Genomic DNA, 12,361 nt, shown 5'->3' on the forward strand with positions numbered 1-12,361 from the left:
TGCCACTTTTGGGGGTCAATAATGTTTGGTATTTTTTTTTTGAGGAGGGGGGGGGGGTGCTTGTAAAATGCCAAAAAAAAACCAGACAATATCTCATGAGGCAACTCCGGTCTTCCAAGTGCCTCAAGCCGGTGGGGTTTTCAGGATATCCACACTGAATATGCATGAGATGCTAATGGAGGGCAATGCATGCCAATGCAGCTCATGAATACTCACGGGAACCTGACCAGCTTGAGGCACTCGGGCTGGAGATGCCTACCCCTGTCCCAAGGAGATGTTGCCATGCTGAGCCTGCCCGCTAAGAAGGAGGGGGTGCCAGTGGCAAAAACCAGGCCTTTTTCTCCTCCGGTGGAGAAAAAGGGGGAAAATTCCTGTTGACAACGTCAGCCCCCAAACCCCAACGAAAAAGCAGCCGCGGGGGAGCCTCCACAATGAGATTCGGCCACCCAACAAAATCATTCTTCCTGCGGAGTTCCTCCTCTAAAAAAAAAAAAAAAACCCGCCGCATTTATTTATTTTTATTTTATGTTCTCTGACTTTTTATATCCTGCTTCTTGGCACTTCAAAGCATTGCTGCATGACTGCTGTCCTGCCTGGCAGGCCCCTTCTTCCTGTAATCCCGGCACCTACAGCATTTTTTTCAAAACTTAGCTGCGTTAATCTCAGTGGCCCCCGCCTGGAGGATGGGCTTTGTTTGTCACTATGGGGGGCATTGCATGCCCGAGGTTGCCAACCCTTGATCCAGAGTCTGAGCCATGGGAAAGAGATTATTAATTCTCTCTAAAGGACACTACGGTGCTGATTCTACATGGGCACCGCCATAAAATGAATCTTGTAGGAATAGCAAATTCACAGCATCAGTAGGAAGTGTTTTTGACAAAAGAAGCTGCGTAAACTCCCAGATATGTAGGAGAGAGATACTCTGTCATGGCCTCCCCGGCTCCGAGTCAAATCTTTATCCATGATGGGCGCATCCATCCTGCCCTAGCCTCTCTTCTGGTTTTGATCTGTCGAGGCAGGGGAGGTCACACAGGGTCCTGAGGCACTGTCCACTTAAACGTCCCACAGTCCTGAGGGTCGGGTTCTTCCTATATACCTCCAAGGCCTCATGATGCAGGGGGTCTCTCTCTCTCTCTCTTCCCTGGGGGGGTCTGTTCCTTAGTGTATGTAGTGGATGGTATTGCCAAACTAAATAGGGGGTCCCAAACAAATTCCTCCTGCTACAAATCTTCAGTAATAAATATTTGTTCTTGAGACAACCAGTTATTATCTCAGTTCTCCAAACTTCTCTTTATATACACTCAGGTGTCCCTCAGTATTTGGGCTCCATCAATATTTTCACCTGCCAGGTCATAAGAGTAAACCCCCAGGTGTATTTATTTATACTCTGCTTTTCAGGCCCTTTCAAAGCAGATGCCATTCAGGTACCATAGGTACTTCCCTCTCCCCAAAAGACTCGCAATCTACGGTAAGTTCTGTACTTGAGGCGATGGAGGATCACAAGGCGTGGTGGTGAGATTTGAACCCTGGCTTCCATGGCTCGTAGCCTGCTGTTTTAAGCACCTCGGCGACTCCACCTGCCCGGGTGGGGCAGGAGATCCTAGAGGTGGGTGGAATTCCCTTCCCAGAAATACAGGAGGTCCAAAGGTTATTCCACACAACACCACCCAAATTTCATTTTCCTCCCAGGGGGAAGACTCTGAGAAGGGACCTCCAGATGAACAAAAATTCTTACTCAACAGTTTTCCCTCTTCAGATGGCAAACTCATTTGCCACTGAAAGAGGAAGACTCCTTTCTTCATTACGTCTGGGCAGGAAGGGTGGTGACAAACCTTGCCCCCGAAAGACAAAATGCAAACCTTCACAGAAAGTCAAACGGGAGCCCAGCCACGGGCTGTGAGACAGAATACAGCAGGGACGTCTCTAGGCCTGGCTTTCCCCAAAAGGAAAACTTGCCTGAGCCAAGAAGCAAAGGGTTTCACAGAAAAACTTCCAAAAAGCAAGTCCAAAATCTCATGCTCCAAACCCGAGTCACCCTCACTCGGTAGGTTGGGCACCAGCAAGGTTAACTGTCTTCTTCTTCTCTAGTGCAAAACCCAAGCCGTGAGGCCTATAATCACCGAGAACAGGAAAAACCCCATTCAAGCAACAGAGCTCCTGCTCCTCTGCCAATCCAAAATGCCACCCAGATCTCTGATACGGCCTGCCCGTGAGCGTGATGGCGCCTCACACTGTAGCAAGTGCTCCACTCCTACACTTCCTACCCACGTCTCTCATTAGGGCCTTTCCACTGAAGATCCCAGAGGGTCCCCACTCTGCCAAAACGATGTTTGGCTGAAATGAACACTACTTGAAGGCTAAGTTCCAAGCAAAGGAGCGCCATCTCCTGATGTTCTCAACTGTCCGTGCTGAAAGCTGTCCACAAATATACCACAACTGGATAGCAGGTGTGGGCACTTCACAGGCAGCTCTTTCTACGCAGAATCTGAGAGCTACCAGTGCAACCTCGGTTCCAGAATATTTGCTTATCGCAAAGATATCCTAAGGATCTCCCCAAACGGCCATGCCAACGCCATGTTAAAGTCATTGGCCACCCTCGGGAACACTTCCTGCCTCTCCTAAGGCTGCGGGGAGCCCGCCACTGGCTCCTGCAGCTCAAAATGCAGCCTCTTCCTACCGTGGGGAGCCTGTCATTGGCTTCCCGGGGCTCTGCACGTTCGCAGCCTGCGGCCGCTATTCTCAGCCCCTCCTGCCTGCAGCCGCGGGACTGCGGGAGCGTCCCCCGGGCTCCTGCGGCTAGAATCGCGGCCACTCCCCCATGCGACCAACGATGGCCCACAGAGAGACTGTCACTGACTCCCACTGACTCCTTGCACATCACGGCTCCTCGTCGGATTTCCCGGCTGAGGATGTGCCCGCGGGGATTTCCTGCCGCGCGCGGCAGGAAATCCCCGCGGGCACATCCTCAGCCGACTGCTCTGTCCCGCCATGATCTCCGCACAGGCAAACAGCTGAGTTTCTGCCTTCTTACCGCTGCGGGGGGCCGGGGGAAGTCTCGGGAGCCTTGGGACATGATTTCTGCAGCGGCGGCAACAGCATGGCCCTTTCTTCTCCAGGGTGCCCGGCAAACAGCACTCCCTCTTCCAGGCCACTGGAGAGGGAAGAAGAAAAGGCCATGCTGCTGCTGCTGCCGGCTTCCAGAAACACCGCTGCCGTTGGGGGCTTGAATGTGCTGATGGCACGGGCAGGAATGGCAGCAGTGTTCGTCGAGGAACTGTGCGGGTCTCGTTGGGGGGTGAGGAAAGGGAGGGAAGGGCAGCGGGAGAGACCAGGAAGTGTGCGACACACCTGCTGCCGTTTGGCGAGACACCGGTTGAGAACCGCTGAGCTACCACCGTCCTAAAGCTGCGGCAAAACTCTTCAAGTGCATGGCACTAACCACCACCACTACCCTCCCCTAGGCAGCGAAGCAGATGTGGATGCCTTGGTCGGGTTCTGAGGCTGCTCCTCACCTGACCTTTCTTTACTGTGCTCAAGACCAAACACCTCGCAAGAATTGGTTATGCAGGACAGGAAGCAAGAGACAGCCCCCGTGGTTTGTGAATCCTCCCCGTAGAAAATAACACACGCTTTCCGTTATCAGCAACTTTCGTCCGTGCCACGGACTACACAGCCCTCACTTCTTCCTCAGGCCCCCACGTTGCAGCAGATGCTCCGGGACAGCCCCCTTGACACTATTCACATTCAAGATGGAAAGGAAGCGGATGCGGGGCATGCACACTGTAATATTTAATAAGCAGGTGCTCCTCGGTCCCCTTCTCTCTCTCGGTCCCCTTGAAAGACTTGCAACCAAACTGGATCCCCTGCTGCTTCACATTTTACTGCTTCAGAAACCCAGGCACAGGTCCCATCTCAGGTGGGTGACTCGGCTGGGCGCGTCCCTCTGTACCTCAGCGAACGTCTTCCCGACTAAAGATAATGTTGATTGCGTTCGCACTTTAAACCTGAGCCTGGACTCCAGCAGCCGAGCGTACGGAATCGGCAGCCGGCTTTTGCGCGCAGACACGATGCCGGTTGGTCTGCAGTGACTTAACCGCTCTGTGATTTCGAGCGCCCGTACCCGCTTTGGAAATGGGAACCCTAGCTACGCATCGCTGATACCAACCACTGAGATCGGGGGGAGGGGTCTAGCCCAGTAGAGCTCTGCGCTGCCTTATGGGAGGATCTGATTCAAGGGCCTGGCTCGTCGACAGCCAAAGGGCAGGGAGTTATCCGTCACCGAACAGCAGCAACGCCTCCTGGCCAGAATCGGAGTAATCAGATGGCAGGTTTCAGCGGGCGCGCAGCCCAAGCAATATCACTGCAATGACTGGGCTGGGCAGGGCCATGAGGAATAACATTCAGGCAACCTCGAAAGAAGCATCGAGGCACTAGAGCCCCAGTGCGGGCCGATTCCGCTTCAGCTGGAAGCCCAGTGGGGCAAGAGAAAAACCCATTCGGCCACCAAAAAAAAAAATGATGAAGTTTTTAGTCACGACCAACCCCCACTCCCCCCTTCTGTTAAAACTGGTCTGCCCTTCTCCTCTACTGCTCATCTAACAAATGGAGAAAGAAAGGAAAAAAAAGAAAAACACCCCCAGTGAAAAAAAAAAGAAAAACACCCCCAGGCAGCGAAAGAGAAAAGGGGGCAAGTAATATAAAAAAAAAAGAAAGATAAAACACAAAGGCGACCCGGACTTTCAATAGGAATGTCCAAAAATAACACAAACAGGATCTCCCTGCCATCTGTTCCCAGCCTCCTTGAAAGGCTTTCAAAGCAAGAAGCCCAGCCGAAGCCTCCGATCGGGAAGGGAATGCCAGCGGCGTGCAAGCCCCGCGCACCAGACTCGCAAAATGACTGACTGCATGCAAATGCCTCCAAGCCACAAAGATGTGCTTCGGTTGGGAAGCTGAGCAAACAAGAGGCAGGGTGGTTTTTTTTTTGTTATACAAGGGCTCCCATATGGCTCAGCTTTCCCTGCTCACTATGGAGAGTTTACAAGTCTGGCCATAACAAGTTTTCTTTTTCCATACCATCTCCTGGGCCATCCACCCTGCAGGAAACCTAAACTTGTTGCATGAAGACCTAAAAACTGTTTTCTGTCTCAGGTCATGCAAAGAAATAAAAGCACCAGGAAGTGAGAATACTTTTTTTTTTTTTTTGCAAGTTGCCCGATGATACTCTACAAGCTGTTTTTATTTATTTGCTGTTATGTATGTTGGCCTTTTTTTCCTCCACTGGTATTGACATAAAGAGTGAAAATCAATGACTCATTGTGGATCTCAACACAATTGATGGCACTGTGGAATACTAGAAACCAGGTACATGCATTTTTGTTTTACTGATTTTTGTTCAATAGGGAAGCAGCCTTCCCTTCCACATACCACATTCAGGTTGATATTATTAATATAAGTCTATTTCAACACCACAGATATTTTTCTTTGTTCATTTGTTTTACTATTGCAGAAGAGACTGTGTTTTTTTTACTCCTTCCCAGGCCACCAAGGGTGTACATGGGCTGCTAGCCAGGGAGGGAGAAATGCTAAGGCCAGCAATTATCTTTCCTCATTAAACTAAGGCTACAGAACAACTTTTTTTTTTTTTTTTTACTATGGTAAGAGCACAATTTGAGAAGAATCTGAACAGGAACTTAATTCTCAAACCTACAATTAGGCGCACAGGTCGTGCAATTTGGAAACAGCATCTGCAAGTTAAGTGTGCAAACCACTCCGTGCACACTTGAGCATTCCTGCTCAATCCTGTTTTCTGCTCAGACGGCCACATGGTAGAAACTTGCAGTCTAGCATTTCATTAAGTCCGGGCCGACGCTGCAAGAATGCATTCGAGTGGGATGTTAAAAAACAGGACCTGGCAAGTACTCTCCTCCCACACGTTTGGACCTGTTTGATCACCTTGATTTGCTAGCTAAAGCTGCCAGACCCAAATAGGAGACTGGTGATGGGGTAAAATCAAAGATCTGTCATGCTGATTTCACAACCATGAGTGGAGATTACCCTGATATTGATCGCTGTCCGAAAACTATTCCCCCATGGTTCTAGTAATAAAACAGAGAATTAACAAGCAAAAATGAAATACCTTCTTCCTTTCAACTCTTACCAGTGGCTTCAGAAGCCACTTTCAAATGCAGTGGGGAGAAAGGTAAAAGATCTTGCATCATGCCTTAATGCACGCCAAGAGAAATTAGCAATGTTTAGAGCAAGCAAACTCCAAAAAAAACCTGCACAAAGCTTGCAAGAACTGGTCAAGCGTGCATTTCGAAGGGAGAAACGAAAAAGACGGCACAGGTGCGTTATCTCCACGTTACCATTATTTAACTTGGACCCGCAAGGTCAAGAATAAATAAAGGTAGCAATCAAGAGAGTCCAGCTACAGTCTGGGACTTTAATTCCCGCTGCACAAGAGCTCAGAATTAACCTTACCTAACCCGTGCCAAGATACCTTAAGAGCATAACCAAGGTTTTACTATTGCAACACCGGTGGAAAGCAGCAGCAGTGAATGCTTTCAAAGGCCAAGCGCTTACATGAATTAACACCAGCTTGAACGTTAAACTCCTCACGACAGGGGAAAGGTAAGAAAGCGATATTTAAGTGCTGCCAGAAAGGTAAAAAGGGAGCTCAGGAAGGGAGGGCGGACCTACTGGAGCTGATGGGCCGCTTATATGCAAAGCTAAAGAGCAGGAAACCTGAGCTGAAGGCCTTCTGAACTTTAATCCTGGAGCACACAGGTCTGGGAACATTACCAGCAGGTTGATCAGCACTGCAAAGAGAACCACAATCTATAAATGTAGGGAGGGCGACGAGCCCCCCCGCCAGCCAAGAGGGAAAAAGCTGCTCTGCCCAGGGCTTGACACGTGGGTTTTAAACAAGGGACACCCCCTCCCCCCCCCTCCCCCCGCAGCTGACAGCGGCAGCTGCAACCTCTGACTTTTTCACGGAGTGGCAGGAGATTGAATCAAAGGGGGGGAAAGAAGAAAGAGGCCCAAGCTTTCCTCCGGGAGCAGAAACACAATACCCAGCCCTCCATCCCCCGGCCTGATTTTATTTTTTTCCGTCCAAACAAAGAGCCATTGGTATCTCTCAAAATTCTTCTGAAAGCCAACGCAGCAGATGGTACTCTTGCTACTCACTAAAAAGAATGTATGTATAGATATAAATATATATGGCTAGGATATATACATAGCATGCGTTACACTATCACCCACCGTGCTAAGCCCCCCTCTTTTTTAATTTACTCCACCCTAACTCCTCCCATTCAGGAACATTTTTTTAAAATTTCCATACGCATCTCGCGACGCATTATTTATGGCGGGCGTTATATGGCATCATCCAGGCATTGGGGCCCTAGCGCCCGCGATAATGCCTTAACGCAACCTGAGAAAATGTCCCTCTTCGTTTGCTGGACGGGACTCGGTTTCCACGCCGTGTACATACAATAACTGATGGCACGGGTCAATGATTAGCACAGGAGCCTGCCTGCTTTGCAAACAGTGTCAACCTGTTTTGCACCAGCATGAGAACTATCCAAGGATGTTGCTTACAGGAGTTTGGGAGATCCTACAGGTCCCTTCTTTAGACGTGAACACTGTTTTGCATGTAATCAGTCGCTGAAGATCAAGTGATTTTTGTCATCCAAGAATCAATAATATCTGTAGCTTCAAAACCTTTCCATTCTGCCACAGCAATATCAAACTGAAGTTGAGGTTAGCCAATTATCATTTAAATACAGTGACTGATTTTCAGCATTTCTTTGTGCTCATTATTACATGTTTTTCATACTATGCAGTGACATTGGCTGGGCCAGTAAGAGTTATTTGCCTTTTGGAATGGGTAAGAGCAGTAGCCCTAGTGGTCAGAGCGGCGGGCTACAAACCAGGGTTCAAATCCCACTGTGGCTCTTTGCAACCGTGGGCGAGTCACTTTACCCTCTGTTGCCTCAGGCACAAATTTAGATTGTGAGCCCTCTGGGGAGAGGGAAATACCCCCCCAGTACCTGAATGTAATCTGCTCTGAAGGGTCAAAAAGCAGAATACAAACCATGTAAAACATAAAGAATATTTCAGAAAACTATGGAAGGATTTGAGCCTATGCCTGCTGTTGCCGTGTTTGCTGCTCACAGTTACCAAGTAAAATGGTAGCCCAAAAAAACCCAAAAAGCATCAGGTCCATCCAGTCTGCCCAGTTATCTTGCCCACTCTACTAAAGATGCATCCCAGCTGCCAGACATAGAGTGTGACCACCTGAAAGATTTCTCCTTTTTTTTTTTTTTGTCTTCCGCATTTGCACTCTGGTATGCGTAGAAGAGCATGCCAGATCTCCACTTACTTCACTCCGGCACCCGCCTTTCCCAGGCCTAACCGTGAGTCTCTGCAACATTCTACGGTAAATAGCAAGCATGGCCGTTGCCCAGTCATCCAGCTTCTGGGGTCCCCTGCATAAGCCTGCCAGACAGACCCAGCACTTGTGCCCGCCACTAGCAGTTCTGATAATTACAGAACTGGCGGCCTGCCCGGCAGCCCCCAACTGCTACTTTGATTCAGTCATCGCTGTATGAGATCTAAACAGTTGCCATTACAAGGGAGCCTCCCAGGATCCTTCTGTAGCCTTCTGGACAGGCACAGCTATATGAGCGCCTGCATTTCCACTAGGACTCCTAGTTATTACAGAACCTGCAGCTTGCCCGACAGACCTAGCTGCCAGCCCATTCTACCACTGTAGTCTGTCTGTCTGTGTTACCTCTGGAATATCCTTTCCTTTGAAACAGATTTGCTTCTTGTGCATTATTTAATACTTTAAAGATACCTAATGTCTCTATCACATCACCCCATTCATAATTTGAACAGAAAATGTTTCATTCATTGTGACCAAGTTTGTGGTGATCCATTACCGATTGTTAACAGAGACTCAGCTGAATCAATACATATAGGTAAGTGACACAGATTAAATCCATCACAATAGTATTGTTTACATGAGTATCCCTACCGTTTGCAGATTTAAATTGATAGTAATCTGTCTGCACAGTTAAGGTTTGGATTAAAAGAGGAGTTTATTTTACTGGGTACCTGTGATCACATGGCATTGACAGTCCATAAACTAAGAACCTTATATCCATTAGTTTGGTGATGTGCCCTTCACCAGGTTTTGTATGTATTTGCTTTCCCAATGATGTGTATATTAATAAGATGCAGGTAGATAAAGTAGATGTTACAATATTGTTTTATAGATGCATCATACCCAATATTTACCTGTTATATATTTGATAATTATCTCCATGGTCACTGTGTGGATGCCATGTTGAAAGTTTGAGTACAAGACAATTTATCCATTACATTAATTTTCTGTTTTTACGTGACACAGATACTTGGTAGAGAGGAGGTAACTGTGGATTTTGCTTGGCTATTGATTCACCATATGTTTGTAGTCTCAGATTGGCCTCTGTAGATCTTGTATTGACAGGATGCAAGAGCTGTGCTTTGCACCACATGACATCTTTCTTTTACAAATCAAGACAATAGTGCATTGAGATTTGCTCTTGCCCTTTGATGCTTTTCATTGATTATTTGCCATTGCTGACTTGATCACTGATGCCTTGTTAATAAGTTGATTTCATTGATACAAATCTATTGAAAATAGAACAGGCCAAATGTGGTCACTTTGGAGATGCATAGGAAATGAATACAAATTTGAGGTTCTTTGAGTGTCATCCTTTATAGTGTGGAGAAATAGCTGAAAAGGTTATGCAACTGGTACAATAATGAACTGCACGTGAATCTGAGAAATCGTGGTGATATTTAGGCTGGATCAGATTATTTAAACCTCACTGTTTAGTCTACAGGGATTATAATGCAGCAATATGATTTGCCTGGTTGAAGCTGATTAGATAGACCAGTCTTCACTGAAACAGGATGTGTCTCAGTTCAAAACACAGTTGTACCAGGTCTTGTAATTTGGAGATGGGTTATAGAAACATACAAGCATAGAAATGACGGCAGAAAAGGATCCACCCAGTCTACCCAGCAAGCTTGTGCCAGTATCTGCTGCACTGGGCAGGTTACCCCCATGCTTATCAGTTTACTGGACCATAAAACGGAAAATGTCAGAATGCCTTTGTATTGCTCCATGGTGAGACCACATCTTGAATACTCTGTACAATTCTGCTTGCCGCATCTCAAAAAAGATATAGTTGTGATGGAGAAGGTACAAGAAGGGCAACCAAAATGATAAAGGGGATGGAACAGCTCCCCTATAAGGAAAGGCTGAAGAGGTTAGGGCTGTTCAAACTTGGAGAAGAGACAGCCCTGAGGGGGGACATGATAGAGGTTTTCGTGCTAGCTCTGCATGATATTCTGGGATCTTGTATGCACGTTTTGAGGACAATTTTCAAAGCGTTCCCAGGGGTGGGAAGAGAGCGGCAAAGGGAAACAGTATGCAGAGAGTGGATTTTCAAATCTACGAATATTGTTTTCCAGCAAATTTGGCTCAGAAAAGAATGCAGGCAGGAAGTGTGCGGGTACTTTGTGCCCAGGGAACATGGAGACTGGTGTGGTTTTTTCGCTGAGAAAATGACTTCAAGATCCATTATAAAGATAAGTACCACAGACCATTCAGCTACGTGGCCTTTCTGAAAATGGCCCCCCTTGCTAACTGTTTGACTAAATAGTCATTGGCAAGTTGCTGAGACTGTTGGGCACATATTCTGCGACTGTCTGCTGTCATTTCAAAAGGCTTCACAATCTCTATTTTGTAGGTTCCTTAAGTTCCAGTATGCAACACTACTCTGAGACATATTTCATATTATGTTGCATTAAAAGGAAATTATTGTTCTCATAGACAAGACCTCTGGCCATGTTGAACCACATGACATGCCCTAGCCCTAATCCTGTAAAAAAGAAAATATGATGGCATATTTGAAAATTAAATCATGTCATTACTGCACCAGTTAATTGTACTGTGTTACCACTTAACAGGCACTGATTAGGCCAACTCAAACGTCTCATCATACTTTCAATTAAATCATTCATATTTTGTTCAAATACACATTCAAATAATGGTACCCTATACTCAGCTGCTAAGCTTTCAGATTGACTATCGTCTTCTATTTTGCTACCAGTTTCTTTAAGGCTATCACCTTCTTATCCATACTTTTTTTTTGTCTTCTTCCATTTATAAATACCAGTTTTATTTATTTATTTATTTATTTATTTATTTATTGTTTTTGTTATACCGAGTTTCATGACTGGCATCACATCAACCCGGTTTACAATTAACAATGTGTGAAAAGCATAAGGTAACGTGATAACAATATTCCCAATAGAACTGTGAACTTTAAATACAGAGAATCAATTGAAGGGTGTGAGAAAGTTACAATAAAACAATAAAACAGGGAAAATTAACTTGGAGCTGGAAGAGGGGAGAGATTGAACAATGCAATATTTACATTTCAGCCAATTAGTGTAGTAGTATGGCAGAGTGAATAAATAAGCCTATGTAAATAAAAGAGACGGTACATAAATATGAAACGGTAAAATAAGTAACCAAGAGAATAAATATGACACAGTAGTGAATGATAATGATATGATTTTATTTATTTATTTATTTAAAATTTTTATATACCGACATTCATCCAGGATATCATATCGGTTCACATTGTAACGCAAAAACAAACGCACGGCATGGCGCTTTACATTGAACAGTAAAAAACATGATAACAAGGCATTAACGAGAGGGGGGAACAATAATATGGGAAGTTTTGCAATAAAATTATATACAAGAATTGCAATTATATACATATGTACAAAAGAGAGAAAACTATGAGGTTAATTTTAATCAGGCTAGGAGATAAGATGGGGAAGAGAAGGGAGGAGAGCAAGGAAAGAGGGGGGCAGACACAGCAAACACAGCAGGTAATGATGTGCGTAAGTTTATGGTAGTTGGATTCTTATTTAGATCCAGTTATTGCATGCGAGTTTGTGTTGAAGAGTGGAGGTTTTATTCAAGGCTTGGAAATGCTTTTTTGAAAAGCCAAGTTTTTAGACTTTTTCTAAATGTTAGAGAGCATGGTTCCTGTCTCAAATCCGGTGGGATAGAGTTCCAAAGAGATGGCCCTGCTGAAGAGAAGGCTCTGAGACTCAAGGATTTATGTTGGAAGGTTTTGGCATTTGGAATTTGGAGTGACTCTTTGTAGTATTCCCTGATGGGTCTGGCGGAAGTGTATTTTTTAAGTGGTATTTGTAGATCAAGTTGTGTGTGTTGGTTAATGGTTTTGTATATGATGTTGATGGATTTGTACATGATTCTATAGTG

The 12,361-nt window shown here is 45.9% G+C and overlaps 1 protein-coding gene and 1 long non-coding RNA gene across 5 annotated transcripts in view; one reads left to right on the forward strand and one right to left on the reverse strand.

Moving 5' to 3' along the window:
- SETBP1 (SET binding protein 1) overlaps window positions 1-12,361 on the reverse strand; it is a 535,593-nt gene that overhangs the window by 461,203 nt on the left and 62,029 nt on the right. The window lies entirely within an intron of this gene.
- The window catches only part of LOC115078217, a 33,396-nt gene that overhangs the window by 1,410 nt on the left and 19,625 nt on the right, over window positions 1-12,361 (forward strand). The window lies entirely within an intron of this gene.

The sequence above is a fragment of the Rhinatrema bivittatum genome, chromosome 1 (assembly GCF_901001135.1).
Source record: "Rhinatrema bivittatum chromosome 1, aRhiBiv1.1, whole genome shotgun sequence".
Classification (NCBI taxonomy): Eukaryota; Metazoa; Chordata; class Amphibia; order Gymnophiona; family Rhinatrematidae; genus Rhinatrema; species Rhinatrema bivittatum.